The sequence below is a fragment of the Bos javanicus genome, chromosome 15 (genome assembly GCF_032452875.1).
Source record: "Bos javanicus breed banteng chromosome 15, ARS-OSU_banteng_1.0, whole genome shotgun sequence".
Taxonomy (NCBI): Eukaryota; Metazoa; Chordata; class Mammalia; order Artiodactyla; family Bovidae; genus Bos; species Bos javanicus.
This window is the reverse complement of record NC_083882.1, coordinates 22,770,001-22,796,010: the sequence shown is the minus strand read 5'-3', so window position 1 is coordinate 22,796,010 and position 26,010 is coordinate 22,770,001. Positions and strand designations below refer to the sequence as shown.

Here is a 26,010-nt window from a genome sequence, read left to right as displayed (position 1 = left end):
TGTGTTCCTTTTTTAAAGAACTGATAGAGTACAGCAGTAATCCACTTGACCTTGATGCTTGGAACAACCTCCTTTGAGCAGCCCAGATTTGATGACTAGGATTACATTTCCTCTATAGAACCTGTATGCAGGTCAAGAAGAAATAGTTAGAACCTTCTATGGAACAACTAACTGGTTCAAAATTAAGAAAGGAGTATGACAAGACTGTTAATTGTTACCCTGTTTATTTAACTTATATGCAGAGCACATCATGCGAACTGCCAGGTTGGATGAGTTACAAGCTGGAATCAAGATTTATGGGAGAAATATCAACAACTTCAGATATGCAGATGATATCATTTAATGGCAGAAAGGGAAGAGGAACTAGATAGCCTCTTAATGAGGATGAAAGAGGAGAGTGGAAAAGCTGGCTTAAAACTCAGTATTAAAAATACTAAGATCGTGGCATGCGGTCCCATCACTTCATGGCAAATAGAAGGGGAAAAAGTCATAGCAGTGACAGATTTCCTCTTCGTGGGCTCTAAAATCACTGCAGATGGTAACTGCAGCCATGAAATTAGAAGACGTTTGCTTCTTGGCAGAAAAGTTATGACAAACCTAGACAGTGTATTAAAAAGCAAAGGCATCACTTTGCCAACAAAGGTCTGTATAGTTAAGGCTGTGGTCTTTCCAGTAGTCATGGACAGATGTGAGAGTTGGACCATAAAAAAGGCAGAGTGTTGAAGAATTGATGCTTTCCAACTGTGGTGCTGGAGAAGACTCTTGAGAGTCCCTTGGACTGCAAGGAGATCAAACCAATCAATCCTAAAGGAAATCAACCCTGAATATCCGTTGGAAGGGCTGATGCTAAAGCTGAGACTCCAATACTTTGGCCATCTGACGTAAACAGCCGACTTGTTGGAAAAGACCCTGATGCTGGGAAAGATTGAAGGCAGAAGGAGAAGGGGATGACATAGGAGGAGATGGTTGGATGGCATCACCAACTCAATGGACATGAACTTGGGCAAACTCCAGGAGGTGATGAGGGACAAGGAGGCCTGGCGTGCTGTAGTCCACAGAGTCGCAGAGTCAGACACGACTGAACAATGACATAGATCCAATTACTCTACTGATTCCACAGTGAATAATATTTACAAAACCACAATACCGGTTAAAGCTATGTGCTGATTTTCAATTTTTAGCATCAACAGGTATATAAACAAAACATGAAGACTAACTATATAGTTGCAGTATGAAATATAAATGTTCTAAACTTTGATAACATAAAGTTAGCACTTACTGAGATGGGAAGGAAGAGGAAGGAGGCAATGTGGAGTAATGGTCTCATGTTACAAGGTGGAGAAACAAGAGATACTAAGTTAATGAATCAAGAAATGAAGGTTTAAGCACCTCCTTCTAAACCAGAGAGAAAATAAGTAGAAGAATAAAAATGTAACAAAAATTGGCAGAAAGAAGCCAGGAGAAGATACATGCCTCATCTATCATAGTAGGGAGTTAATAGCTACTGCTTCAATGGCACCCACTCCAGTACTCTTGCCTGGAAAATCCCATGGACAGAGGAGCCTGGTAGGCTGCAGTCCATGGGGTCGCTAAGAGTCAGACACAACTGAGCGACTTCACTTTCACTTTTCACTTTCATGCATTGAATCCCAGGACGGCGGAGTCTGGTGGGCTGCCGTCTGTGGGGTCGAACAGAGTCGGACACGACTGAAGCGACTTAGCAGCAGCAGCAGCAGCAGCTTCAAAGTGATGAGTCAAGAAACAGAAATGCAAGCATATTATTTGAGTTATGGACAAAAACAACCATCATGACCACATGTCAAGTGAAAAGCAGGACCAGCCATGGAGGCGTAGGGGAAGACTTCCCTTTCATGTCAGACCCTTCTATTTTCATTGTTATTTCCTCTGGGCATGTGTGGTTAATATTGCTTTTTTTCTTTTAAGCTTAAAAGAAGTCAGGATTCAGAGGCAACCCTGGGACATTCCCACAGGACTAAATTCTTTTTCTCTGTCCCCATAACAACCACATCCTCATTATTTGACTTGGCCTCACCAAGACTCTGATTTTAGCTGCACTTTCTCAAACTAACCTCCTTAGGGACCCAGAAGAGACATTTTCATTGCATATTTATTACCCAGGTGAGGAGATAGTGATTTCCTTCCTTTAATGAATATTTACAGAGCACCTACTATGTGCAAGGCTCTGGGATTTTGGAGTGAACAAAATAAAGTCCACACCCTCGGGGAAAGTATTTGTGGGTAAGCAGACACCAAACAAGAAAAACCTACCCTTCCTTTACCTGAAAGAAAAGAAGACGGGCTTCAGAGTCAGACAAACTGAAATCTACATCTTTATCAGTTATGAGACTTTGTGTTCAGCTGCTCAGTCATGTCCGAATCTTTGCAAACCCTATGGACTGTAGCCCGCCAGGATCCTCTGTCCATGGAATATTCCAGGCAAGAATATGGGAGTGGGTTACCATTTCCTACTCCATATGAGACTTTGAGCCAACAACGAAACCTCTCTGAGCCTCAGTGTCTCCACCTATAAAATGGGGATGCTGTCTCTCAGGGCTGTTGGAAAAGTAAGAATGTTTCCAAGCTCCCAAAGGGAGTTTACACAGATACAAAGGTTTATATATATATATATATATATAAACTAGAAAGGAAATGCAAAGTCAATCAAAGTTTCAAAAATCATTTAGGAGGAGCTTTTAACAATATTAATGTCAAATTATTTCTCTTTAGTACAAGACCAAAAAAGTGAAGAAAAATCCAGATTAAAAGATACTTGGGGATAAAAAGATACTTGAGAAATATTTGGGTCTTCCCTGGTGGCTCAGAGGGTAAAGTATCTGCCGGCAATGCAGGAGACCCAGGTTCGATCCCTGGGTTGGGAAGATCCCCTGAAGAAGGAAATGGCAACCCACTCCAGTATTCTTGCCTGGAGAATCCCACTGATAGAGGAGCCTGGTAGGCTACCGTCCACGGGGTCGCAAAGAGTCGGACATGACTGAGTGATTTCACTTTCTTTCTTTCTTTCTGAGAGATAGTTAGACTGTGAGTATTTTGGTGTCGATGACTTAAAAAGTCAGCAGAATGAATCTTCATTCAAGCAAGACTTCATTTCCTAAAATGTGCTTGAGAAAACACTTGCAGCAGGGGGCCTATAGCCAAACAAATAGTAGGAACACAGCACATCACAGCCCTCTCTTAGAAAGTCACAACGCAGGATAGTGTAAAGAGTGTAACAAATGCCATGAGAAATCTTCTACAGGCAGACCTGTTCAACACTCCATTTCCCAACTCTCTTCATCATGGAATTTTCTACCCACTCTTGACCTTAACCCACCTGAACATCCCCTGTCCCCTTCCTAATTTTGAGCTACTGCTCAGCAGAACACACTTTAGAAAATGCTAAACTAGAGAACCTATGGATTCTGTTTAGTTCAAGCTCTAGTTAATAGTTTTCATGGCTCCCTTACACTAAAAATGTTCACCAGACTTGAGCAAAGCCATGTGGCCAATTGCAGAATTCACCGTGAACAACCAGATTCTCTCCTAAAAGCCCTCAACATTCTGCACGTGGCACATGAGCAGTAGCAGAACCCACCTGAGCCCAGAGCTGATGTGTGCAGCCTGGGAGCCCTGCTGAGGAGGCAGCAGAAATGAACAGGCTCCTCTGGCCTCCTGCTGTCATGTCGGGTTCAACACTGATAATATGAGCCAGCACTCCTTCGATCTAACCAGCGCCAGAAAACCCACCCCAAGAACACCTGATCCTCAAATAGCCAGCTGATTGATGCTGCCAGCATTTCTAGAGCCTGTCACACAGGGAAAGACCCTAATGCTGGAAAAGGAGGAGAAGGGGACAACAGAGGATGAGATGGTTGGATGGCATCGCCCACTCAATGGACATGAGTTTGAGCAAGCTCCAGGAGATGGTAAAGGACAGGGAAGCCTAGTGTGCTGCAGTCCATGGGGTTGCAAAGAGTCAGACATAACTGAGCGACTGAACGACAATTATCACACAGGAAGGTGCATGGCAGAGGGTGCATGGATACACCCAGTCCCACATGCCTTCAGCCTCCTGCCCCTGTGCCCCACCCTGACATCACACATGCCAGTCATACACAGAGCTACCTCTTGGGCTTGCGGCGCATGCAAATACAGCTGTCCTTGGGACAGACTGGATTGCCAGAAAAGAGTTCTGACAAAACTGCTGCTTCTGGGAAAAACAAGCAAATCAAAGGGCATGACTGGCATTCCCTTCTGTCTCCATGACATCTTCATTTTGAGTGGAGAGTGGAGTTTGGATAACACTGACAGCTGTTGATGCTCCAGCAGGAGGCCTGAAGCCCACAGTCCCTCCAAATGGCAAGTCCTTCCACTTGCTCCTCCCCTCGGCCTCATGCCAGCTGCCACCTGAAGCCTTGCCTGGCTTTGTTCCCTCCATGTTCACTCGCTGGCAGCAAGGCCTGTGCTCTGCCTGACATTCACACCCCACTCTGCTCAAACCGCATCAAGGCGCTGCAAAGTGATCCACGGAGGAAGATGGAGGAATAGACAGCTGCGAGTGGCTGAGACGTGAAAGCCCTCTTCCCTCCAGAACATTCTCTCCCACTGGCTATAAATGCCTCCAGTACTATAGTAAGGCTTTCGTTTCTTGGGCTGGAAGCGGAGACAGCAAGATGGAATTACATGGCGGGTACATGCGTTGGTGGCAGGCATCCGACACAACCCAGGAACTTGTTTTTGCTGAATCCTGACCCCGCACCCAGTTCCTTCTCAACCCAGGTAGCCCTATGAAACTTCCCATGAGGTTTTATCCCATTAAACATAACTTCCTTTTCCATATTTGTATATGAAATGAAAAAAGTTGAAATAACGTAAAGTAATCCAGAAAAAAAGTATGCTGAGGGGAGACAGATGACAGATGGAAACAAAAATGGCAGATGGCAAATAAACGTTTAGAAGATAGACAGGTGTCGGTTTATTACACTTTTCTCTCTACTTCTGTATTTGAAACTTCCACACTAAAAACTTAAATTAAAATATATTTGTATGAAATCAACATCCATTTATAACCAAAAGAAAAAAAAAACACTCCATTAAATGAACGTACCTCAATGTAATAAATGCTATGTATGACAAAATCACAGCCAACATCATACTCAACAGTGAAAAGATGAAAGCATTTCCTCTAAGAGCAAGAACAAGACAAGGATGCCCACTTTTGCCACTTTTATTCAATATAGTTTTGGAAGTCCTAACCAAGTAATCAGGGAAGAAAAAGAATCCAAATTGGAAAGGAAAAATTAAAACTCATTGATTGCAGATGACATGACTTTAGGGCAGAAAATCCTAAAGACACCACCAGAAAACTACTAGAGCTCATCAATGAATTTGGTAAAGTTGCAGGACACAAAATCAATATACAGAAATCTGTAGCATTTCTATACACTAAAAATGAACTATCAGAAAGAGAAATTAAGGAAATAAACCCATTTACCATCATATCAAAAACAATGAAATACCTAGGAATAAATCTACCTAAGGAGGTAAAAGACTTGTATTAGGAAAATGATAAGACACTGATGAAAGAAATTACAGTTGATACAAACAGATGAAAAGATATACTGTGTTCTTGGATTGGAAGAATCAATATTGTGAAAATAACCATATTTCCCAAAGCACTCTGCAGATTCAGTGCAATTTCTATCAAAATACTAAAGACATTTTTCAAAGAATTACTACAAGTAATTTTTAAATTTTTATGGAAACACAAAAGACATCAAATAACCAAAGCTATCTTGAGAAAGAAGAGGAATCACACTCCCTGAACTTCAGACCGTACTACTAAGCTATAATAATCAAAAAAGTATGGTATGGGCACAAAAACAGACACATAGATCAACAGAACAGGAAAAGAAGGTCAGAAATGAACCTGCACACCTATGGTCAGTTAATCTAGGATAAAGGAGGCAAGAACATACAATAAAGAAAAGGTGGTCTTCTGGGAAAACTGGATGACTACCTTTAAAAGAATTAAATTAGAACATTCTCTAACACCATATACAAAAATAAATTTTAATGGATTAAAGATTTAAATTTAAGACTGCATAATATAAAGCCCCTAGACAAAAACATAGGCAGAATATTCTTTGACATAAATCATAGTGATATTTTTGGATCCGTCTCCTAAAGCAAAAGAAATAAAAACAAAAATGAAGAAATGGGAACTTAAACTTTTGCACAACAAAGGAAATCATCAACAAAGTGAGAAGGCAACCTACTGAATGGGAGAAAATATTTGCAAATGATATGACCAATAAGGGGTAAATATCCAACATATATAAACAGCTTATAGAAATCAACAACAACCAAAAAACCCAAACCATTCCATTTAAAAATGGCAGAAGAATTGAGAAACTATAAAACTCCTAGAGGAGAACATAGGCAAAACACTCTCCGACATACATCACAGCAGGATCCTCTATGACCCACCTCCCAGAATATTGGAAATAAAAGCAAAAATAAACAAATGGGACCTAATTAAACTTAAAAGCTTCTGCACATCAAAGGAAACTATTAGCAAGGTGAAAAGACAGCCTTCAGAATGGGAGAAAATAATAGCAAATGAAGCAACCGACAAACAACTAATCTCAAAAATATACAAGCAACTCCTACAGCTCAACTCCAGAAAAATAAATGACCCAATCAAAAAATGGGCCAAAGATCTAAATAGACATTTCTCCAAAGAAGACATACAGATGGCTAACAAACACATGAAAAGATGCTCAACATCACTCCTTATCAGAGAAATGCAAATCAAAACCACTATGAGGTACCATTTCACGCCAGTCAGAATGGCTGCGATCCAAAAGTCTACAAATAATAAATGCTGGAGAGGGTGTGGAGAAAAGGGAACCCTCTTACACTGTTGGTGGGAATGCAAACTAGTACAGCCACTATGGAGAACAGTGTGGAGATTCCTTAAAAAACTGGAAATAGAACTGCCTTATGATCCAGCAATCCCACTGCTGGGCATACACACTGAGGAAACCAGAAGGGAAAGAGACACGTGTACCCCAATGTTCATCGCAGCACTGTTTATAATAGCCAGGACATGGAAGCAACCTAGATGTCCATCAGCAGACGAATGGATAAGAAAGCTGTGGTACATATACACAATGGAGTATTACTCAGCCATTAAAAAGAATACATTTGAATCAGTTCTAATGAGGTGGATGAAACTGGAGCCTATTATACAGAGTGAAGTAAGCCAGAAGGAAAAACATAAATACAATATACTAACGCATATATATGGAATTTAGAAAGATGGTAATGATAACCCTGTATACGAGACAGCAAAAGAGACACTGATGTATGGAGCAGTCTTATGGACTCTGTGGGAGAGGGAGAGGGTGGGAATATTTGGGAGAATGGCATTGAAACACGTGAAATGTCATGTATGAAACGAGATGCCAGTCCAGGTTCAGTGCACGATGCTGGATGCTTGGGGCTGGTGCGCTGGGACGGCCCAGGGGGATGGTATGGGGAGGGGGGAGGGAGGAGGGTTCAGGATGGGGAGCATGTGTATACCTGAAATTTAAAAAAAAATAATAATAATAATAATTTAATTATCTGAAAAAAAAATAAAATAAAAAAGCTATTAAAAATTTAAAAAAAAAATTAAAGAAACAGACACAATATGGGGTCAGATTTGTCCTCTATTACACAGCTTCCTGTGATCCTACCGAATCTTGCACTCGGCACTGTCACTGCGCTTCTAGGCGGTTGTTCTTTTCTGTGTCTGCTCCTCTACTGTTAAGTTCATCCAGGGTAGAGACCATATCTCTTCTCCTTGAATTTAGTACCAGAAAACCTAGCATCTTAACCAGCGAGCAAAGCAGATGGTCAGTGTCAGGTGACTTGGATTGAAATTTCTTCCTGAGCTAACTTACTGACTTTGAATGTAATTTATAATATCTGTGATTCTCCTCATCTATTAGATGAAGCTTCCCAGTACAATTTTCTCCTGGAGTTACTTTTGCTTTTATAAGTGTGTGTGTATATGTATATCACTCCAGTATTCTTGCCTGGAAGGTCCCATGGACGGAGGAGCCCTGTAGGCTGCAGTCCATGGGGTCGCTAAGAGTCGGACACGACTAAGCGACTTCACTTTCACTTTTCACTTTCACACATTGGAGAAGGAAATGGCAACCCACTCCAGTGTTCTTGTCTGGAGAATCCCGGGGACGGGGGAGCCTGGTGGGCTGCTGTCTATGGGGTCACACAGAGTCGGACACGACTGAGGCGACTTAGCAGCAGCAGCAGCAGCAGCAGTGTGCAGTGTATATATATATGTATATATGTTCTTTGAGCTCTGCACAAATGGAAACATTCTGCATATTAACTTGCTTGCTTCAATTAACAATTTGTTATAATTCAATTTAGAGTTCTTTTCATAGCTATGTTAAAGCTACCTCATTCTTTTTGATGATTGAATATTAATTGATTATATGGATTATCATAACTATTTACTGGTTTCCTATTGATGGGCTTTTACATCATTTTCATTCTTTAATAACTTCAAAATAAAGATGCTGTGACTCATAGCAAAAAAAAAAAAAAAATGGCAGAAGAATTGAACAGACATTTTTCCAAAGAGGAAATGCAGATGGCCAACAAGCACATGAAAAGATGCTCAATAATGCTAATTATCAGGGAAATGCAAGTCAAAATCACAATGAGATATTATCTCGTACCTGTCAAAATGGCTATCATCAAAAAAACCCATAACAAATGTTGACTAGGATGTGGAGAAAAGGGAACCCTCATACACTGTTGGTGGGAATGTAAATTTGTTCAGCCACTGCAGAAATCAGTACAGAGGTTTCTCAAAATACTAAAAATAGAACCATCATATGACGCAGCAACTGTACTCCTGGGTGTATATCCAAAAGAACAAAAACACACTAAACTGAAAAGATATGTGTTCTCTAATGTTCATAGCAGCATTATTTACTGAATAATGCTAAGAAATGTAAGCAACCCAAGTGCCCATCACCAGATGAATGGATAAAGAAGATGTGGTATGTAATATAATGGAATACTATCCAGCCATTAAAAAAGAATGAAATTTTGACATTCACAACAACACGGATGGACTTGCAGGACATTATGTTAAATGAAATAAGTTAGAGAAAGACAAATACTGTGTGTATAAATAGATTCTATTATATGTAGAATCTAAAAAACATAAGAAAGTAGTGTATAGAACAAAAAAGAGGTAGACACAGATATAGAGAACAGACTAGTGGTTACCATAGTGGGAGGGTGGAATATTGGGGTAGGGGATTAAGAGGTATAAATTACTAATATTAGGTATAAAATAAGCTACAAAGATAGGGCTACTCAGGTGGCGCTGGCGGTAAAGGATCTGCCTGCCAACACAGGAGACACAGGTTTGATCCCTGGACAAGGAAGTTCCCCTGGAGGAGGAAATGGTAACCCACTCCATATTCTTGCCTGGAAAATTCCATGGACAGAGGAGCCTGGCAGCCTACAGTCAGTCCTTGGGGTCACAAAGATTTGGACATGACTGAGCACACATCCACAAGCCATAAGGATATACCGTACAACACAGGGTATGTGGTCAATTTTATAACAACTATAAATAGAGTAAAAGCTTTAAAAATTGTGAATCACAAAAAAAAAAAAAATTGTACACCCGAGATGTATGTTATACATCAACTATACTTCAATTTTTTAAAAATAGGAAAGTTAATAAATAAATAATATGTATGTGTTCATATACACACACAAGCACTCAAACATAACTTTCTAGCTTCCCTCCCTGTTGTTTAGTTGCTCAGTCATGTCTGACTCTTTGCAACCCCAAGGACTGTAGCCCGCCAGGCTCCTCTGTCCATGGGATTTCCCAGACTAGAATACTGAAGTGCGTTGCCATTTCCTTCTCCTGGGGATCTTCCTGACCCAGGGATCGAACCTGCATCTCCTGCATTGGCAGGTGGATTCTTTACCACTGAGCCACCTAGGAAGCCTAACTGATATCATTTAAACAGCTATTGGCAATTTAAATTGTAATGTGAACAAGTTTTAGTTTTTTCATCTTTTTTGAGAGCAGGTTTTTATAGTAAAAGAATAGAAAGAAAGCTGAATTCTCAGCAGGCAGAAGGCCATCAGTTGGGGGAGGGAGGAGGCAAATATATTTGGGAGGCCAGGGTCCCTAAAAACATTCGGAAGGATGCTTCTTTACAAGTGTGAGGCTCATGCTATTTCAGAGCAATCACATTAGGAATGAGAGGTTTGGTGGAAGAATTGAACTGACATTTATTCTTGGCCCTGTTGATCTCTGAAGTGTTCGTCTTTGTTGTTACCCAAAGTGGGTAGTTACCCAAAGTGCTTTTTGCGTCAACCAGTTTGACTATTAAGAGGCCAAGCTTTTGCTCTGAGTAAAAGAAAAAAGTGAAAGTTAGTCACTCAATCATGTCCTACTCTTTGAGACCCTATGTGCTGTAGCCTGCTAGGCTCCTCTGTCCATGGAATTTTTCAAGCAAGAATCCTGGAGTGGGTAGCTATTCCCTTCTCCAGGGGATCTTCCCGATCCAGGTATCGAACCCAGGCCTCCTACATTTCAGGCAGATTCTTCATTGTTTGAGCCACCAGGGAAAAACTTTGCTTTGAGGTGTAAACTTTAAAAGTTTGTGGGCCAGCCCACCTACAGTTCAAGTTAATGACACTATTCATTTCTCTGATCCCAAAGACACCTGTGGATCTGGTCTCAACCTCCAGCAGATTTAGAAGATTTCACTTCTTGTCCATATTTTATTGAACCATTCTATTCAAGCTTCTCTAAAAGGTCACCCTTTAAGATAGTATGAAATGGAGGAAGTTGGTCTCCTCGCCCACCACCCCCATGTCTCTCCCTTGCCATTACATCCCCTTCCAAACTCGGGCTATTCCCCTGTTTAAAAAATAATCCTTGAAAAAGAATTATTCGGTAGGAACATCAATTCTTAAAGCCTTCAGCAATAGGAGTCTGCTTAAATAAATTGGAGTTATCCACACAATGGAATATTTACACAACTGTTAAAAAGGATGCATTAGATCAATAGCGACTGACATGAAAAGATCTCAAGATACACTATTTAGAGAGTGGTGAAAGTCCTGTTGCCCTGTGGGCTTGAAGGGAAGAATTCATTCTCCACATAGAGAGGAAGAGTCTTACCTGTTAATCACTAGAAGTGATCACTGACAAAGCCTGTGGCTCAAGGGAAAGTCAGATCTAAATGGTTGAGCACGGTGGGATGGCAGAGTTTAAAAATGGCCCTGTGCCTTGTTCTAGGAAAAAGCAAAGCTAATCTCTACACAGACATCTGACAGCAGCTGAAAGGATCAAAGTCAGACAAAACTATTGTATACTCATGCCAGGCTTTGGGGGATGGAAAGCCGTTACCTTAAGATCCAAACCCATAAGTTGTAAGTTTCTTAGCATCCAGCATTCTCTTTGTTTATTTTCTGCTTTTCACACCTGGTCCTAAAGAAAGATCTTTGAAAATACCAAGGGATCCCATTCATGACGGGGACAAAGAAGGAAAGAAAGCGTGCTTCCTGGCTGTACATTTCAAAGGAGTGGTTCTATGCCCTCTAGTAGGGTGACTACACAGGAAAGGAAGTGAACGTCAAGGGGTCAAGCTCTTTCTGCTCATGCTCCAATCTGGATATTTATTTTTGTTTAATTTTATTTATTTATTTTTGGCTGTGCTGGGTCTTCTTTGCTGTGCTCAGACTTTCTCCAGTTGTGGTGAGTGGGTGCTACTCTCTATTAATAGTTCTGGCGTGTGGGCTTCTCATTGCAGTGGCCTCTCGTTGCAGAGCACAGGCTCCGGGGCGCGCGGGCTTCAGTAGTTGCGACAAGCGGGCTCAGAAGTTGCGGCACGTGGGCTCTAGCGTGCAAGCTCAGTAGTTGTGGCGCATGGGCTTAGTTGCCCCATGCCTTGTGGGATTTTCCTGGACCAGGGATCAAACCCTGCATTGGGAGGTAGATTCTTAACCATTGGACCACCAGGGAAGTCCCAATCTGGATATTGACATGAATATCCTCTGATCTTTTGCTGGTGCAAATGGCTGTGTGGGACAAAAACTACATTTCCCAAACTTGCCAGTTTCAGTCAATTGACTAAGTCCTGGCCAAAGAAAAGTAAGAAGACACGGTAAATGCAATGGTAAGAGTAATTTCTGAACAGAGTTCTTAAAGACAGAGAGCCTGGCTTCTCCTCCTTTCTTTTCCCAGCTGGTTGAAACATATGACTGGAGCTTGAGCAGGCTTTGGACCTGAGAATAAAGTCTAGAACAGAACTGAGATTAAGATTACCAAGGAGACTGTCAGAGATGGGTCTTGTGCCTCCTCCTCTACTTCCATTAAAACAAAACAACGCATTCCTTCAGGGGTCCTAGAAATGCTATTCCCCCAGCCCACCCTGGGGCCACCCAGCCAGGATGCAGAATCTGTGGGCAGTAGGTAAGAAGGAGGTTCTCTCCAGTTTATTTCAGAATACTTCCAATCAATTCCTTTAACAATCAAAGTGACAAGGTCAGGATGGCCCAATTATAGTTACCAGTGTTTCCCTGAGTCTTTCGGAAAGAACCCCAATTATGACACTGGACTCCTTATTCCCTTTTCTCCTGTAACCCAGATTTAACCCAGATTAAGACACATTTTAGCAACATTTAATCAGAATTGACCCTTCCTTTCAGATTCACTTATCTCAAAACTACTTCCAAGATGCAGATTTTTTTTTTTAAGTCCTAACAGGAAAGGCCAGTACTCTCAAGGCTGAACCCATGGATAAAATTTAAAATATGAAACCAAAGATACTTCCCAATCAGCAAGGATTGGTTTTGCTGGAAAAGCAACCAGAAGATGGATGTACCAGCAACATGCGGTTACAACATTAAAAAAGGAACCCTTTGGTTGTTAAGACTTTATGGTGGTGTTAAGAAAAAGAAGTCATCCTATATACTACCAAGTAGAAGAAGCTTAAGAGAGAGAAGGTGGAACTGATTTCCCTGAAATACTCTAAGGCTGATGACATTGGCAACACTGGCGCCCTCCCTGAGACTTTGTGGTAGCATCTTCACAGCATCCTACCTTGACATACATGACTTTGCAAGTGTTGTCTAATCCTTGCTTCAGGGACTTCTCTGGTGGTCCAGTGGTTAAGACTCTGCACTTCCAATGCAGGGTTCAATCCCTGGTTGGGAACTAAGATCCCAACTGCCATGTGTTATAGTCAAAAAGAAATTCTTTTTTTAAAAAAAAGACTCTTTGCTTCAACAGTAAACATGTGTGTTAATACAAAACCAGAATGACCTTAAACATTGAATTTTATTCCAATGTTTTAAACATGAAGAAAGACAAAACTATAGTGCTAGAGAACAGTGGTTGCTAGGGAGAGGATGTGATTACTAAGGGGCCGCAAAACAGAGCTTTTGAGGGTGATGGGAAGTTCTGTATCCTGATCTGTGCTGGTGGTGGTCCCACAAAATTATGTATGTGTTAAAACATACGTAGAATTATACATCAAAAATTTTCAAGTTTATTGAATGATAGCCTTTTAATTAGCTAAATTAAAACAAGTTAAATTTTAGAAGGTCTTTTCTAAGCAGTCAAAAAATAAGTAGACCCATAGGCTAGTTCATGAAGAAACTATCATTGGAAGTGTCTAGACAGCCAGCATCCAGGTGCCAGTCTTGTGACGTTATTCACATACAGAGGCCACGAAGCCACTTGGAGATGGTCGCAGCGATGGGGAAAATGGGGCAGTAACTAAACTAGTTACACAAAAACTAGTACATCTTTTTACGGAGAAGCATTGTCCATGCACAGGGACTCACAGGAGACCTCAAAGTGTGCAAAATAAAGCAGCTTGCAAACATGAAAAAGAGAACTAGCTCTACCTGACTAGGTAATCAGAAAAGTCATCACCAGAAACAAAACCACCCTATACACCACGTAAACATCGAGAACCATCCTCCGCAGATACCAGCACCAGCACAAAGCTTGCTGCCTGGGAAGCATCCAGTGACTCACAGAAACCCAGAACCAACCATGCAGCTGGGAAGGAGGTTGGCACATGAGCAGGAAAGTCCCAAAATGAGATAAAATTTTCCATCATCACAATATGATGATGGGAGCACAGAATCAAACTTAGGTTGATTTACGGGCATGGGTAGTGGTAAAGAACCCGCCTGCCAATGCAGGAGACACAAGAAACTCGAGTATGATCCTTGGGTCGGGAAGTAGGAAATGGCAGCCCACTCCAGTATGCTTGCCTGGAAAATTCCATGGACAGAGGAGCCTGGCCCTGGGGTCACAAAGAATCGGACACGAATGAGCATGCACACAGTATCACTGATCCTGCTCACAGCGCCAGTGGTCTCGCTGTTCACGCTGTCCGCACTGTTTGCTGAACCCAGGGTAGGCAAGGTGCGGGCTAAGAGCCTGGAAGAAGACTTGAGGAGCCTAGGAACTGCAGACACATTTATTCTCTCCTGGCTGGCATGGCAGCTGTAACATAGCCTCTCTCCCGGCTGATGCAGCAGCCATAGCAACAGCCATAACGTAACCATAATGTAGCCAAAACATAACCTCATATAACATAACCATGATGTCACTCCAATATAGCAGCAGCAGCAGCCAGGGCTTTCATGGTGAAGTTCATACAGGCATACTGCACAAAGTAACCCGTGACCAAGCGAGGACCTCATGGCACGCCTGCACAGCTCTAGAAGTGATCTCAGCTGTTACATAGTCACTATTTACAAAATGTGGGGCAGGAGCGAGGCAAGAGAGCGTGACCACACCATCTTGGCTGACTTGCTCTTTCCCTACACACGCGCATGAAGAATTTGAGATTTCCCACCCACCTGAGACTGGTGCCTGCCATGCCAATGAAACTCACATGCTGGTCACCGTTGATGGCTAAGTGGTATTTCTTCTCCTCCTCCCACTCCCTGCCCACAGGACAGACAGGGGTGCTGTCTGTGCCCTACACAGTGACTTCAGCTACAGCTGAGACCGCTGGTCCCCATGCATGGTCCAAGGAACCAACTCAAGTGCCTTCTGAGTCTCTGCTTGTCAGCCCTAGGGCTTTCTTCCTCCACATCCCAGTTGTTAAGAGCAGTCTGAAGGTATTAACACCTGCGAGGGCAAACCCTCAACCGATGGCATTGCAAGTCGGTCAGTAAAACCACCAGACTCCCCCTGCAGAGGGACGATTCTGACAGGTCCTCATCAGAATTGAGCCCGTTGCCCACGTGGTACCAGCTCACTGACGCTTCCTCCTCGTCCGTCTCCCTCACCCCTTTCCCTTGGATCTCTGCCGAACAAACTGCTCCCCAATCCTTTCTTCAGGCTCCTCAGTTTGAGGAAACCCACACTGAAGACAAATGGCTAGACTATTATTACTCTCTACTCCATCGCACTCATTCTGTGAGGTCCTAGAGCCAGCGCCTGAAACAGAACCGCACGTTTCCACCTAATGCCAATGGCTGGAAAAACATAAATCTCTTAGTGTCAGTAAACCGGCTAAGAGGTTATAGCCGTTTCTAGTGAGGACACTGCAGCCTCCTCCCCGTTATCTCACTTGTATGTAACCATTTCAGGAAGCTGTTCATGCTTCTCACCCCCAGCCTGGGTTCCCTGTGGCCCGCTGGCCATAAACAGCAGATCCTGGCTGTTTTGGTTTTCTGCCCCTATCTGTATAATGAGCCCCAGGAGGTTGGCGCTCTAAGCATTTCAGTGCCCACTGGAGGGCTTGTGATTTCTTCCCTAATTAGGGAGGTGAAAGGGCAGTTCAGGGGAGACTCTGCTCCTGCATCTGACACTAGCTTCGCACCAGGCAGCCCACCTTCCCCCTCCCTCATCAATCTGCTCAAGCCTGTCGCCCTCCAGCCACAACTGCTCAGGTTAAGATGCACCAAGACGGAAAGTTGCCTCTTGATTAAGATAAAAATAAATTAATCAAAATATGTAACACATCCCTCCTTTGAACAGATGGCTGGGGAGCTTGCCTCATAACGTCGAACATCAAAAATGAATCAGAGGCTCATCTCCCTGCATAATCAAGAATTCGCTCACTGTTTCTACTGCAGCCAGGCAGGAGCTGGAGATGCCATAGGCAACGGCTGAGAACCCACTGATCCCTATCTCAAGCCTCTCCTTAGCCTTGTTCTCTGTCAGGTAACACTCCTCAGCATCAGACACCATGTCAGTGTGGGCATGAGCATGGGGAGACAGGAGAATATAAAATAAATGAAAGATGTGTCAGTCTATCCCTTCCAAAATGCTCGTTACCCTTTATCAGACTGCACCTGTTGACACTTTTTCCAAAGAAAAAGTATTCCAGCAACCTCCTTTTTTTTTTTTTTTTTTATATCTCTTGGAGACACCCCAGTCCAGATACTTGCCACTTCACTCTGGTTACAACACTTGGGCACACTGCATTATGATTTATTTGTTTACTTGTCTTAGCTCCCTTGAGCTCTTTGAAGGCACGGATAATTTCTTATGTGACTTGATATCACAGAACCCAGCAAAGACTTAAATAAATGTTTGATGTATGAATAAAAATGAATGGAAAATTGAAAGAGCCTCTCAGTTGGTCTCCCTCCATTCCCCTTGTTCTATTCCACACGGATGCCAGTTTAAATCTTTGCAAAACTTTCAATCAGACAAATCTATTGTTGCTATGAAATTATCTCCAAGATATAGGATGAGGCAAAAAAAGGAAGATGCAAAACAATGCATGTATAACACATGCATAATTGATTTAAATGGAAGCAAGGGACATGTATATATATGGATGTGTGCATATATATATTTCTAAGATTTCACCCCACCTGCTTCCCCATCCACTTCTTGCCCACTCCACACTAGCACTAACTCAAGGAGGGGCTGATTCTGCCAGATCCTCAAACAGGCTGGCTGCACAGTCTGCAGGGCCCAGTGGTTGAGGAAAATATGAGATCTCTTTTTTAAAAGGCATTAAGACTCAAGACAGTGGCAGCAGAGCATGACACCAAGCACAGGTCCTTCTGAGCCTGGCACCTGTGTAACCACATAAATCACACGCCCATGAAATGGTCCCTGATCTCAGACCTCTTCCGAAGGGGAAAAACAGCTTCTCGGAGAGAGTGTCAGAGAGAAATGAGCCATCTCCCACCGCAGCTTCTCCATCCAGGCAGACTCTGACATCCTAAGCTCCTTCCTACATATTCGCTCAATATTTTGATTAAAAACCATGATAAACTTGTGGATGCAACAAAAGGAGAAATTGATGTTTTAATACAACTCATTAGAGCACCTTTATTAACTCCAGAAATAAAAAAAGGGATGTAAAATAGAAAGATTAGTTTAAAATCAACACTGCACTGGTGAGGGCAGCTGCAATTCCAGAAACATTAATTGCTAGGTTGTCTCATTACTGATTAAATAAGAAATCTCAAATACCATTAGACAATTGTGATTAAATGTATGTCATTCTAATTGAATGTGTGGTTTATTGCCTTCCCTGGATCAGCAGGTCACCTTCCTGTTGCGTATATTTGGAAAGAGCACATCTATACATTGATGGCACGTGAGCCATTATTTCTCAGACAGCCCTACAACCCTCAGAGTTGCATCCTAAAAAATGACTGCATTTGCAGGTGGGGAAGGAGTGTGTGGTGCAATAAGATGATGAAAATAAATTCCACTTAATGTCATGGCCGGGCACTTTTCCCTCTCATATTATTACCAGGCTCCGGGTCTTCTGACGTCAGGGTTGCTGACAGTCCCTCTGGCTTTGGAGTCACTTGTGGGCTCAAGGGTGTGGGGCATCTTTTGGGCTTAAAGAAGCATCTCTGAATCCTTGAAACTTGATATAACTAGGATTATGCAGAAATGAAAAACCTTGGAGCTAACTGCTCCCTCACTCATGCTAAGGAGCCAGGGCAGAAGAGTCTCCTAAGGCCCGTTCATTTTCATTTCCCAAGGACAAAGGTACAAAATTAATTTTGCTTTCACTCTGACTGGTCATTGCGACCCCATTATACCATGGGACGTGGACTATACTCTCCCTTCCCTAGTCTTACTTTGCTTGGATTGGAACCATGGTGAAGCGGGAAGAGCATCAGGCCACGCGCTTATGAGATCCAATGCCCCACCAGGCACATGATTCAAAGAGGGAACAGGGCGGCATCGGCCGACGCCTGCCCTGGAGGGATTATGCAGTCAGTCATTCTTGGGAGCATTTTGTGGCATACACGCTACACACACACACATACACATACTGCTTGAGTCTGCTTGAGTCTGCTGTTTGGAAGTCAGGGCAGGGTCAACCAGGAAGCAGCGACATAGGGAGGCTTGTACTCAGGAAGGCCTTGCAGCTTCCTGCTCGGTTTCAGTCCCCCTCTTTTCTTTGATGCTCCTCAATCCTGAGGGGAGGAGGGATGGACAAGAAAGGGAATAAAGTTCTGGGTAGAGAGGTTAATCACAGACTCAGCAGGGGAAATCAGTTTCAGGGCTCAGTTTAGCCTTCCTCTCTTTTGCGTTCTCCATCTAGGTACTCCTTTCGCCCCTCCCACACTCACGAAGAGCATGGTTTTAAAGATGGCTAAAAGGAAAGCCTTGTGTTACTGCTACTGATACCAAGTCAGACCCTGTGGGGCTCCTGGGCACAAAACCCTTTCTGTGACCCCCATTTCTTGATTACAGGAGACAGGCTTCATTCAGCCTCCATCACCTTCCCTGAGTTCCAGTGGGCAGGGTCCAACAGTTGCTATTAAGGAAGAGAAGGGAGGTGAAACAAGGGAGGAGCAGGATATAAATACTTAACAATATCTTTGAGTTATTCTGCAGATGCTGAAACCCCCACCATGTGGGAGAAATTAACCATATGCTGCCCATAAGCAAGTAGACTCAAGACCGGTTAGAACCAGAAGGTTAATGATGCTGACGCCCACTTAGCTCACCACCAACCAATCAGAAGAATGTCCACAAGCTGGTCACGCCCTCCTCTTTGAACCATTTCTATTAAACTCCACACTACCCCTACCCCTCCAGATTGGGACACACAGTTTTGAGGGCATTAGTCCCCATGGCCCCCTTTGCCTGGCAAGGCAATAAAGCTGTTCTTTCCTCCTTTATTCAAAACTCTGTCTCCAAGAATTAATTCGGTGTCAGGGTACAGAGGCCAGATTCGGCTTCAATTGTGTCGGTAGATCACAGACAGAAAAGGGCTCTACCAAAATAGCCCTGTTGCTGCATTCAGCCAGCTTCCTGGCCCGCACTTCTGTGGCCAGAGAAGGTCTGTGTTCCAAAGAGCAGACTCAAGCAGTGTGTGTGTCTATGTGTATATCTGTGCGACCTGAAATAAACGACGAAGGAAGTATAATCACTGGGCTGACAGCGGCTATGAGATGCATGGACAGGAAGGCTTTCTTTCTATTTCATCAATTCTTCTTTGGTACAAAGCAAAAATCGATAACAGCTCACTTCAAATTTACAACTTTCCCAATTTGGAGGTTCAACTTTTAAGCCTCCTTTAAACATGTTGTCCTAACTTGGGCCTCAGTTTCTAAGCACAGACTCTCTGCACATAGCCCATAAACACGGCCAAGAGAGGGTCCTCGGAAGCCAGGGCCCCAGCCATCTCTGAGAAGGGTGTCTCTGCATCCGAATTTGTAGTCAAGGGCCCCGGCCTGCTCTGGTTCTGGAATCTCATTTCATTTCTGCCGTGGACTTCGCAGGCTGGTAGGTGTGACAAATTGTCTTATCTTTGTCCAACCTTTGTTGGACACACGCTGGCTTCAGGTTTCACTTTAATATATGACTTCAGTTTAATAGCAAAGTGGTTCTCTTAAAAATGTCAGATTGTAAAATGCTGAGTCATTCACCAAGAAAAGACTGGGCCTGAGTAGAAATTAGAATCACTGGGGCACGCAGAATAAGACCACATATCTTCAGTCTAAATAGAGGGAGATGGAGCTTAAGTTCAGATTAAATTTAGAAAGTAGTTCTGAGCTCCAGAGACACTGTGTGCTCTGAGACACAAGAATGAATCAGCTAGAAGGAGGAAACATCCTTAAAATAGTGTTATACATAAAAGCAAACACAGTGAAAGCAGACTCGATGTGACATTCAACCTTTTATTTACTTAACCATTGACTACACGTACAAAATGGGACAAAACTATGAAGACAACCTAGCAAACAGATTAGAAGTGTACAAAGGGATACAATCCTGCCCACAGGCATATAAGATTCTTTTATTTTTGCTTTATAAGTGTCTTGTCTTTGCATTTATAAGTGAATTAAACTACCCAGTAATAATACATGAATGAATGACTGAATCCTAAAATCAGTAGGTAAATCATAAGAACAGGATATTTATAAAGTGTCTCCTCGCCAAACACTTATTACAAATGTAAAAGCAGTTAGTGTACAGGGGAGACACCTGGCAGTCGCCACTTTCAATAAGAGCTCAAAGTTAACACGGCAGGTACCAGGACAAAGAGAGGCCATGAGCCTCCTGATATGATGCTCTGAGAAGGACACATATCACTTCTGTGGTGCTCTTGCCAAAAATGAATAGCCTGGATGCAAATCACAATGAGACATCACATAAACTTAAATTTAAGAACACCCTAGAAGATAACTGGCCAGTTCAGTAGCTCAGTCGTGTCCAACTCTTTGCGACCCCATGGACTGCAGCATGCAGGCTTCCCTGTCCATCACCAATTCCTGGACCTTGCTCAAACTCATGTCCATCGAGTCAGTGATACCATCCGACCATCTCATTCTCTGTCATCCCCTTCTCCTCCTGCCTTCAGTCTTTCCCAGCATCAGAGTCTTTTCCAATGAGTCAGTTCTTCGTATCAGATGGTCAAAGTATTGGAGCTTCAACTTCAGCATCAGTCCTTCTAATGAATATTCAGGACTGATCTCCTTTAGAATTGACTGCTTTGATCTCCTTGCTGTCCAAGGGACTCTCAAGAGTCTTCTCCAACACCACAGTTCAAAAGCATCAATTCTTAGGTACTCAGCTTTCTTGATGGTCCAACTCTCAGATCCATACATAACTACTGGAAAAACTGTAGCTTTGACTACATGGACCTTTGTTGGAAAAGAAATGTCTCTGCTTTTTAATATGCTGTTTATGTTTGTCACAGTTTTTCTTCCAAGGAACAAATATCTTTTAATTTCATGTCTGCAGTCACCATCAGCAGTGATTTTGGAGCCCAAGAAGATAAAGTCTGTCACTGTTTCCATTGTTTCCCCATCTATTTGCCATGAAGTGATGGGACCAGGTGCCATGATATTAGTTTTTTTAATGTTGAGCTTTAAGCCAGCATTTTCACTCACCTCTTTCACCTTTATCAAGAGACTCTTTAATTCCTCTTCACTTTCTGCCATAAGGGTGGTACATATGCATATCTGAGGTTATTGATATTTCTCCCAGCAATCTTGATTCCAGCTTGTGCTTAATCCAGCCCAGCATTTCTCATGATGTACCCTGCATATAAGTTAAATAAGCAGGGTGACAATATACAGCCTTGACATACTCCTTTCCCAATTTGGAACCAGTCCATTGTTCCATGTCTGGTTCTAATTGTTGCTTCTGACCTGCATACACATTTCTCAGGAGGCAGGTCAGGTGGTCTGGTATTCCCATCTCTTTAAGAATTTTCCACAGTTTGTTGTGATCCACACAGTATCCACTACACTTTGACATAGTCAGTAAAGCAGATGTTTTTCTGGAACTCTTGCTTTTTCTATGATCCAACAGCCGTTGGCAATTTGATCTCTGGTTCCTTTACTTTTTCTAAATCCAGCTTGAACATCTGGAAGTTCTTGATTCATGCACTGTTAAAGCCTAGCTTGGAGAATTTTGAGCATTACTTGGCTAGCATGTGAGATGAGTACAATTGTACGGTAGTTTGAACATTCTTTGGCATTGCCTTTCTTTGGGATTGGAATGAAAACTGACATTTTCCAGTCCTGTGGCCACTGCTGAGTTTTCCAAATCTGCTGGTATATTGAGTGCAGCACTTTCACGTCATCATCTTTTAGGATTGGAAATTTCTCAACTGGAATTCCATCACCTTGACTAACTTTGTTCATAGTGATGCTTCCTAAGGCCCAGTTGACTTCACATTCCAGGATGTCTGGCTCTAGTTGAATGATCACACCATCATGGTTATCTGGGTCTTTAAGATCTTTTTTCTATAGTTCTTCTGTATATTCTTGCCACCTCTTCTAAATATCTTCTTCTTCTGTTAGGGCCATTACTGGAGAAGGGAATGACAAACCACTTCAGTATTCTTGCCTTAAGAACCCCATTAACAGGATGAAAAGGCAAAAAGATAGCCGGCCAGCACTTTTCAAACATGAAAAGGTCATCAGAGACATTTAAAAACCAAAGAACTGTTTCAGATGAAAGGACACTAAGCAGGCAGGACCATCACATGTAAAGTGGGATCCTGGAAATGAGAATGGGCCTCGTGGAAAAACTGGCAAAATCTGAGTTAAGTTCACAGACTAGATACTAGTATGTATCAATGCTAATCATTTTGATTATCGTCCTCTAGGTTATATAAGATGTTGACATTTGGGGGAGTCTAGGTGGCGGGAATTTCTCATACAGTTTTTGCAACTTTTTTCTGAAGTCTGAGATGAATTCAAAATGAAAAAATACAATGTTAAGTGAATTAAAAGATCTCAATCTAGCAACTGTAAGGAGAGAGTTTTGATAACTTGAAAATATAATAGTATAATCAAAACTATATGAAACCAAGTATATAAATAATGAAGCAACCATATTGAGTTTCTTTTTTTCTGTAATTGTGTAAAATCTGCACACTTTTCATCAAGATGGACAACATGAGCTTTGAGGCTAGAAGACCAGGTGTGAAGTGAGACGGAGAGGCTCTGTTCCCTGGGAGAAGCAGCCACCGCCACCTGGAGGCCTGGGCACTTTCCCTGAGTTTCTCTTAGCTCTGTCTCCTCCTCCACTAAACAATCCATCTTGGTGGCCTTGCTAAGAGGTATTAAAGGGCAGTGCAAACCGAGGGTCCCTGTCCCCCTTCAGAGCAGGGCAAGGCCGTGTTGCTGGGCGAGCAGCCAGGCAACCCCGTCTTGCCTGGTCTGAGGGCACAGCGGCCTTCACTCTGGGACCACTGAATGTGCAGCCCCGGCCTCTGTCTCCATGCCTCCAAGACCAGGGATGGGCAAGGGTCCTCTGCAGAGGGACAGGACCAGCCCCCTACTCATCACCTCTGTCATGCCATCTGGGATTTGAGCTGCAGCTCCCCACAGCCTCCTGAGTCCTCTGCTGCTCGCTCGCTCTCTCTCATCAGCACACTCCTGCTGCCAGGCTGCCACGTCAGAGATGCAGTTTACACTTTACATCAACAACCTGCTGCCACCTGTGGCAAAGGCAGAGACACCCAGCTGGCAGGCACCTGGGGCTGGCAGGAGACAACAGACTGGTGGGCTTGGGCCTCTTCGAGCTCTTCTTCACAGAGACTGGGGTGGGAGCCTGTAGGGATGCCCCATCCCACCCCAGACATAGGGAGGTCTCATTCATTCCCCATCCACAGTACTCACACCTGCTCCTGTCAGCTCATTCTCAACCCTCTAGAGGGCATGTGTGTGCACGCACACACACACGTGCACGCACACACACACACATACACACACACACACACACACCTGTTCTTGAGGAGGGCATAGAAACCTACGGTTCCTCCAGACCCACACTGCCTGGTTCACAGGGCCAGGGACCAGGCAGGCTGTGTTTATTAGTATCTGCCCAGCAAAGTCACTTTCTGACCCTTACCCCTGTTCCTGCCTACCTGCCCGTTCTCTGACAGCAACTAGAGAGCAGGAAGGCTATTTCCCAGCCTCTGGGTGCTGGTCTCCTCTCCCCAAAAGGCTAAGTCAACAAGAGTCTATGGAACCCTCCTGTCTGTCAAATAAGCCACAACTGTCAAAAGAGACCTGCAGAAGCCTTCAAAGTCAGACAGACGGGGGTGCAAGTTCGGCCCAAGAGCTTGCTCACTGTGCATCCTTGTCTGAGTCACGACCTTTCAGATTTCAGTGACCTCAGCTGTACAAGAGAGGAAATAAGTATGATACCTTGCAAGGTTGTTCTGGGGCTCAAACGAGATAATGTCTACTAATCATCTAGTGCAGGGTATGGCACACCCTGGACAGTCAGTAAATGTTTACTTTCAACCTCCTTAATAATACAATTATTGTTAATGGAGCATACCAGTCTCTGGGGTGGGCACTTCACCTAAATCATCTCATGTAATCTCATTGTAAACCTACATGGCAATGATCTTCATCCTTTAACAAAACTCAAGTAACTTGCGCAAGGTCATCCAGGCAGGAAGTGGGAGAGCTGAGACTCTCCTTCTGATCCCAAACACAAGTCTTCCTGGTCTTCACCGCCTGGGCTCACCTAGCTTTGTCACACATCAGGACTGGGCTGACATCAAAAAGGGGGCAACTGGGAGACTCCAGATTCTGGAACCAGAAGCAGCGGCAAGAAGGAAGTCCAGTCCAAGATCCATAGCAGCAACCCCAGGGGTGGAAGGAAGGGAAGGAGCACCTCAGCTTGAAGAAACATCACACAAATGGATGGAGTCACACACCAGCTTGGTTGGAGGGGTGGGGTGGGCAGTGAGTCTGCCTGGCTGCCTGAGCACAGTGAGGGAACCTGGGTCGAAGGACACTCAGCACCGCGTGGGAGGAATGCTGGTCAGATTCCCTTGCTATTCAAAGTGGTTTCAGGACCAGCAATACAGAACCCCAGACCACCTGAATCAGAATCCCACACTGAACAATATTCACAGGTGATTCTTATGTACATTCGAGTTTGAGAGCCACTGCCTCAGAAGGTGGCTGGACCCTAGTCGCTAACCTAGGGAAAACATAGAGCAGTGGTTCTCAAGCTAGGCTGGATACTGAATCACCTGGAGAACTTTAAAAAATCTCAACGTCCAGGGCCAACCCCAGATCACTTATATCAGAATTGGGTATCAGTGTTTTAAAACTCCCCAATGGGTAGTTAGTGGTTGCTAAGAGGAAAACTTCTGGAGTGAGGTTCAAATTGACTCTATTTACTGAAGGCATCACCTTGGGAATGTCAGCTCATGTCCAGAATCCTCATCTGGATAATGACATTATCCAGGCCACAGGGTTGCAAGGATTCATGATCCAGGAACAAAAACACCCTTGCAAACTCATGCCAGAAAGGTGGGACCTAATCTTTTTGCTTCTCACGTCACAGCAGCTCAAACCCAAAGGAAGGGAGACCTTGTTCCTTTGGATTTTATCATTTAATTTAACCCTAATTCACCTACCCTACCCCGCCCCCCCCACACACACACACAAAGTCCCGAGAAGGTACAAGAAAGAGAAACAATCCTCTGGATTTGCCTCACTTGAACTTGAGTTTCCTGGCTTCCCAGGTGGCTCAGTGGTAAAGAATCCACCTCCCAATGCAGGAGATGCAGGAGACTCAGGTTCCATCCCCGAGTCAGGAAGATCCCCTGGAGAAGGAAATGGCAACCCATTCCAGTATTCTTGCCTGGGAAATGTCATGGACAGAGGAGCTTGGCAGGCCTACAGTCCATGAGGTCACAAAAGAGTCAGAAGCAATGTAGCAACAAAACAACAACAACAACAACTCCTGAGTTTCCCACCTCCCCAGTCCTTCTCATCTTCCTCTCAACACCCTGGGGGCACATGATACACTGAAGCCATGAATGGGAAAAAGAACAACCATGTCTGAACTCCCAGGCCTTAGGGTATGACAACCCAGTCAGCACCGTTAGCTCCGGAGTCTTGTCCAGGATGCACAGGAATGTACTTGTCACATGGACGGGGGCTCAAACATGCTACTTCAGTCTCAACACAGCCTCTGTCTTT

The 26,010-nt window shown here is 43.5% G+C and overlaps 1 protein-coding gene across 21 annotated transcripts in view; it reads right to left on the bottom strand.

Annotated features, from left to right (window-relative positions):
- Positions 1-26,010, bottom strand: part of PTS (6-pyruvoyltetrahydropterin synthase) — a 255,496-nt gene that overhangs the window by 89,313 nt on the left and 140,173 nt on the right. For 4 of the 21 annotated variants that reach the window (XR_009741105.1, XR_009741104.1, XR_009741106.1 and 1 more), the window contains one exon: positions 20,207-22,361. The exons of the other annotated variants lie outside the window; for them this stretch is intronic. The gene's annotated coding sequence lies outside the window, so the exon portion shown is untranslated. Of the gene's footprint in view, positions 1-20,206; positions 22,362-26,010 lie in introns of those variants that run through there. 21 annotated transcript variants of the gene reach the window in all.